Source organism: Triticum dicoccoides, chromosome 3B (genome assembly GCF_002162155.2).
Source record: "Triticum dicoccoides isolate Atlit2015 ecotype Zavitan chromosome 3B, WEW_v2.0, whole genome shotgun sequence".
In the NCBI taxonomy this organism is placed as follows: Eukaryota; Viridiplantae; Streptophyta; class Magnoliopsida; order Poales; family Poaceae; genus Triticum; species Triticum dicoccoides.
This window is the reverse complement of record NC_041385.1, coordinates 795,710,630-795,717,694: the sequence shown is the minus strand read 5'-3', so window position 1 is coordinate 795,717,694 and position 7,065 is coordinate 795,710,630.

Sequence of the window (7,065 nt, the reverse complement as noted above, 5' to 3'; positions counted from 1 at the left end):
AAGTAGGACTCCCCCCTTTGGCGCGCCTCCTCTAGGCTGGCCTCCTCTTCCTCCCTCCTTTATATACGTGGGCAGGGGGCACCCCAAAGGCACTAAAAAGATTTGTCTTAGCCGTGTGCGGTGCCCCCCTCCACAGTTACACATCTCGGTCATATCGTCGTAGTGCTTAGGTGAAGCCCTGCGCCGGTAACTTCATCATCACCGTCGCCACGCCGTCGTGCTGACGGAACTCTCCCTCGTCCTCAGCTGGATCAAGAGTACGAGGGACGTCATCGAGCTGAACGTGTGCTAAACGTGGAGATGTCGTATGTTCGGCACTTGATCGGTTGGATTGCGAAAAAGTTCGACTACATCAACCGCGTTATTGAAATGCTTCCGCTTTCGGTCTACGAGGGTACGTGGACACACTCTCCCCTCTCGTTGCTATGCATCACATATATAGATCTTGCGTGATCGTAGGATTTTTTTTTTGAAATTACTATATTCCCCAACAGCAATCGCCTCGCGTATTGCGTTCATGGTACCATCATCTTCTGGTGGTAGAGCATTGGCACCTGTAAATGGCAATGGAGGTTGCACATATGCATCATTGTCGAACTTGTCAAAATGCTCATCACGTAACTTGCTACCACGAATCCAATTGTGGAGACACGTGCATGCAGGTGACAATCATCTTTTGGGTCTCCGGTATGTACCGTGGTACGCCTCCAAGAATTCTCCATTTCATCTTGAGAACACCAAATTTTCTTTTGATGACATTTTGCAAAGAAGAATGCCAATGGTTGAATGTCTCATATCTCCCAACTGGTGGGTGTTGCTGGAAATCTGGTACATGGTACCGTTGCCCTTTGTATGGTGCTAGATATCCAACCCTATTTAGATATCCGGAGTCGACAAGAGAATATTCAGTACAACATCAACAAAAGACATTAGAAATTTACAACATATCATCATGTATATAACAATATGGATACATGCGAGAGATTACCTATGGGGGGTTGTGGAAAGTGATCATAACAAACTATGTCATCGCTCCGTACACATGTGTCATGTACAGATTCGGGCCATCCGGGAACAACAAAGGTGAAACCACATATCAAAATCACACACTGCCTTAACATTTTCACTTGTGTAACCTTTCCTATTCCTATGTTGGGGCTCCAACTCCTTGTGCACAATCACCTTAATGTGTGTTCAATCAATGGCTCCAATAGCATGTTGAAAATGAGGCCAAAACTTTGTCTTTGTAAGTACTGGGTGTGGTTCAGAGAAAGTTGGATCAATTGGTCTAATGTAATCACCAGCCATGCGGTCTGCACACTCCAAAACCTCGTGGAATTTTTTTATTAATGATAGAACGACTATGTGCAAACCGATCGTTATCAGCTGTCTGACATATACCCACGGTCCATCAAAATAGCACCGATAACACCAATACCGCAGTAGCATTGACAGTAGCGCGCGCACACACACACACACACACAAATTAGCACTATCCATCCATATACCAGCATCAACAATCAATCCATCCATCTATCTAACAAATTCAAGCATCAATCCATCTACCTATGCAACATAAATCTGTCCAGCTATCCAATTTAGCATAAGAAAAATGAAGAATAGAGAGATAGGAAATACGATGGCTCGCCATGGGTGTGCCCTACTCCTTGCGTGGGCTGCTCGTGGCCATCAAGGTGCAGCGCTGGTGGCCATCCAGTTGCAGCTGAAGCCTGTCGGGTAGCCGTCGGGGTGCAGCGCCGGTGGTTGCGGGGGAGACAGGGTGGAGGGGTGGATGAGCGGCGAAGAAAGAGGGGCGGCGGAGGGAGATAAGGCTGGCGGCGGCAAGGGCCTGGCCGGCGAGGTGGGTCCGGCGGCGGCGCGGCAACCCTAGCCCTCGCTGCGGCTGTGAGTCCTTTCCCCCGATGCGAACTGTGGTCGAGCGAAGACCGCTCGCTCGCTCATTTTCTCGGTCCAGCGCATGGATGGGCTCAGTGTCATTCCGGGTGTAATTTCTCAATGGGATAGGAGTACACTTCTATTTTGAAACATTTTCTTTGTTGGGGCTTGCCAAAATCCTGAAATTCTGGGAAAATCAAGCTTTTTCGGAGCTTTTGAATTGCACAAGGATTCTAGAGAATCCTCTCCAGATTTTGGAAGTCAAGTCGAGTTCTTTTGGCTCAAGATTTTCCAGACTGAAATTCTCCACAATCTGCTCAAAAGAACTGGGCCTTTGTGGCAGATTTCACGGCGAGCAAAATGAGTGCGCTTGGTCTGTCTTGGTCGTAATACATGAGTCAACTTTGTAGTGAAAGCAGTTGTGATGTGATCAATGCTTATCCTCAGGTTAACTTTTGTGTGGTAGAAGACATTGCTGGCTACTTGATGTAAAGTAACTGAAAGATTTCTGTAGTAGCTTCCAATGGTGCATGCATGCGCGCAGTTCTTGCTGTAGAAACTCAGAACATATGTGCCAAAGTAACTGAAAGATTTTAGGATTCTTGGTATTATGTGTTAGATTTGAGGATTCTTGGTATCGTATTGTTACTGAAATTCTGGTGCATATAGTTTAATCTCATATATAGCTAATTAGTGATGGGGGAGAGACGTCAGCCTATAAAATGGATTGGTCTACTCCTCCTTGTAGCATGAGAAAAGAGAGAAACAGAGTGCATGCTCACTCACTGACCAGTTTCCTCTCGCCTGTGTGACTGAGATCCATGGGCATGTCACTGGTGAACAGTACTGTAACAATGCATGAACAGTGCCCGTGTTACATGACCGTCTCTACAGGACACTGAACGGTAGACACCTACAATGTTTCTCTGCTACAGTACGTGAGACTGTACATTTTTTATCCAACGGCCATGTTACAGGACCATCTCTATCCCACAACGCAACACAAGCCCAGGTTGCATCACATGAATCAAGCTCGAGCTAGTGCAGTTGGTGGTTGATTGGGAGCTTAATTTTTTGCTTCTTGGCGGTCCATTGTTTGTGCTCTGGTATACATGTCGAAGCATGAGCTCGTTCATTTCATATTCCCTGTTTCTGGAGGGTTCTTCAACTGTATGGCAATACATACTAAACATTTTTTGAAACCCATAAATGATCTGTTGAGCCCGCCACGTTTGGAGGAAGGTATCCAAACAAAGTAAAGTAGGGCAAGGTGGTGAGAAGAAGGAGAAGGAGAGTGGAAGAGAGGGTGAGAAAGAGAAGGCAAACGAGGTGAAGAGAAGGGTGACTAGGCAAGAAGAAGTAGGGAAAGTTTCATATCTTTGCTCTCAAGATGTGCATGCTATGTAAATTTTGGAATAATTTTTAAATTTTGAGATAGAATTCTATGATGATAAATGTATCTGGTCTTTTTGTTCAAACACATGGCAGCATGATTCCCACACTAAGCTGTCGATAGTTCCTGAGTGCTTCCTAGTCCAAGCAGCATTGCACATATCCGACTTCTCATAATCTCATGATTGAGATTTCCCACTTTTCAGGTATTCCATCGGTGTGAAACTATTCTGATGAGTTAAAACAAGTAGAAACAAGTGGGAGAAATGATAAATAGACTACAACATGCGAAACGAATATATCGAGCTAAGGCAAAGATTGGACGCTCTTAAGCAAGGAGAGGATGGTGGTTGCCGGAGCTATCCATCCACTACACGTTAAGATTGTATCCTTTTTTGTATCCATGTGCTTCAATCCAACAGTCTCTGCCTCTCTACATAAGGAGGAAGGACAAGAGCTATATTTTGAATGACACGCTGATACACATTAATGTGTGAACCGAAACTAGCCAAATGATTGAATGAATGTTTAGCACTTGATGTGCATACGGAGTAGTGTTAAATGCAAGTAATTAAAAAATTAAAAAAATCAAATTGGATACAATTAAGCCAATATGCCTCAAAGGATGCATGATTGCAAGATCAAGTGTTGCATATTTTGTAGCACCACCTTATTGAATTGCATGAACAAATAAGAGAGGCCCAGGAAATGAAATTCTCCTCCCATTTAAGACCCCCTCGCGTTGCCTCTCCTGGTCGACGCCGGGACCCAAACCCTACCGCCGCCAGCCCCCTCTCGTCTCTTCTCCTGCCGCCGCTGCCATCGACCAAGTCTGCGGTCGCGGCGGGCCCGACGACAAAGCGCTAGGGCGGGTGATGGGTTGCGTGATCTCCAGGAGACAGCAAGGGCGACTCTGGTGTTGGATCCACGAGCACCAAGTAGGGCGGTGCCCCTTGCCTGTGCTGCGGCTGCCTGATCCATGGCCAGCATGGTGCTCTTACCCTCCTAATGGCGGGGTGGATCCGTGCCAGGAGATGGGCAGCGGCGGAGGCCGCGGATCTGGCGTCTTGTCCATGTCCGCTCCGGTGTGGTTTTGTCGAACCGACAGCGCGAGCAGGGACCGATGAGGGACGGCTGGAGGCTCCCTGCCAGCGTGTTGTCGGTGGCTTTCATCTTCACGACGAGGCCCCGTACGGTTCAAGTCAACTACGAGATCAGGGGAACTTGACTTTCGGTGAAAATTGCGCCGACTAAGGTCATAGCGGACGATGGCGGCGTCTGTGACGTTATTTCCTTCTCGAGGCATCATTATTGCAGGTCACGACATCACGCTTGGGATGCTCCGGGGGAAACACTAGATCTGGGGCTTCCCCGATCGAACGATGAGAACATCTTTGATGTTGTTTTCTCTCCTTGAGCCATTATTTTGGAGCAGCTGCTGACTGGAGGGCCCCAAAGGTGGAGTGGTGTTTCATCCTGCGCATCGACGACGGCCGATCTCAGTGGCGTGACACAGTGGAGTGTAGGCGTCTAATTTGTGTAGATGACTCACTCAGAAGGATTGGCGTTGTCTGGCATCGTGGTGGCGTAGACGGCAGGCCTGACAAGGTCAATGCGTCAGTACCTGCTCTGAAGATGGATCAGTGGAAGACGGCGACGACATCTGAGAGTGCGCCGGACCGGTGTGTTCCCCGGACCCGGCAATATGGCTTGGTTGGCCCCTCCGGTTTTAGATATTAGGCTTTGCTGCGATGTCTGTTTGGTATTCAGCTCAGACTATCGGCACCCCTTCATCAAGTGATAGGAGTAGCGATCTATGTTGACAAGATGATGACTTCAGATTTACTGATGTATTAATTTGCAATGTTTTTATGAATAATTAATAAAGTGTTTGGATGCATCATGCAAATGCAGAGGCTGTGGGTCATCGTCCTTTTAGAAAAAATAAACAAATAGTTTAGAAGACTAATCGTCAACCTGTGCATTCCCAAGAGCTAGTGTATTGAGAATGTTTACTTTGTATAAATCAATTAGTTACTTAGCAGTTCTAGTGTGCGGAGGGAGCGAGCGACGGCGGGAGCGCGGAGGGGGCGCTCTGGTGGCGGCCGCCGTGCCGTGGCGGCAGCATTGCATACGACACAGTTCCAACACCGCGGAGATGGTCGACGCCGGAGCGGGCCCGCATGTGCGGCCGGCATGCACATATGTGTACGCGGCGCAGAGCAAGAGGGAGGCGAGCAGGATTTGGCCGGTGGGCAGAGCAAACATGGCATTCGTCGACACGCCACGAGCGGATGGCTAAAAGCTCCGATGAAACTCACATTTTTTTAACCTTGCCACTATAAAAACCAAGGTACATCTCGATGCATCTGCCTAAATGTTGTCGTGGATTGGTACGAGCGGATGGCTTCTTTTTAACCTTGCCACCATAAGGTGTCTGATAAAATGCTTCAAAGTCAGTGTCTCAAGGAGGGAGAGGATGTATCCAACGGCTCCTGTACGGAATGGCGTCCAGGGAGGCGATGCGGTGCGCGAGGCGGGCGCGGCGGATTCCGTCCGGCGGAGCGAGGAGGAATGGACGCTGGTCCAGGCGGGCGCGGCGCCGGCGTGTGCTGCACCTGGGGAGGGGGCACATCGATGACAAGGACCCTGATGCGAGCATGGATGACGATTCCATCGATACGATGGCTTGGGAGCAGCTAGGCACCAGGGGAGGGGGCACATCGGCGGCCCACAAGCGCCCTGGGATTGACTCGTCTGCGCCGATGGCGATGGAGGTGGAGGTGACTAACCAGTATGGCTCCAACCTGGGGACGGCATCCCCCAGTCGGCGGCCATGTTCGACAAGGGGATGTCGGCTTCCTGCGCCACGGGCGTGCCTTCTGGAGAGCGCACGCCGCTGATGCTGTCTGACAAATCCTTTCTGCTCTCCTTGGCCAGGTCGTCGGTCTCGGGCGGGCAGGGAGGCAGCAAGAGCGGCTCGGTGCGGCAGGCTAAGAAGCTGGCGGGGCGCAGGGCGGCAGTGGATGACATCCTTCCAATGGAGCTGCTGGGTGCGCCGCCAACGCCTCGCCAGACAGTGATGGCCCTCGCTTCCCTCCTGGCTCAGCCCCTCGGCGATGCTCTGCTCCAAGAGGTGGCCACGGCGGCGCCGCTTGTGCAGGCCAAGAGAACCAAGACGGTGGCCGTGGCTCCGATCCGCTCGAGGGGCACCAAGGCGAGCCTGCCGGTGATGCAAAGGGCCCAGCTCCTCCAGGCCAAGAAGAATCTCGAGATCTCAGGTAACTCTCCTCCGCGCTTTACGATTCTGAATACTTTCTCCAATGATCATCTTGTCGAGGTGTTGGAGGAGAGTGGAGTGGACGCGTCGTGCATTGGGGGCACACGGGAGCTGCTTCCTCTGCTGCGTGCAGCAGAACAGGCGCAAGCGGCGATCGTGGCCGCGGTTGCGGCGCGCGCGGATCAATCAGTGCGGGGGGCAGGGGCCTCTCAAGCGCTGGTGATTCGGCCCGATAAGGGGGTGCTGGCAACAGGGGTTGCCCCCTCCCTCGCCTGGCAGTTCCATGTGAGGCGAGTGGCCAAAGCGGTGTCCTCGCGGGGCATTCGCCTTCGTAATAGGATCTTATAGATGCGGGCCATCTTTTGGAATATTCCCGGGTTCGGACACACGGGCCGTCGAACCCAGTTGAAAGAGTACATGCGTAGGGAGGCATTAGATATCGTAGCGTTACTGGAAACTATCAACCAAGACTTTGGTCATCACGAGCTGCTTGCCAT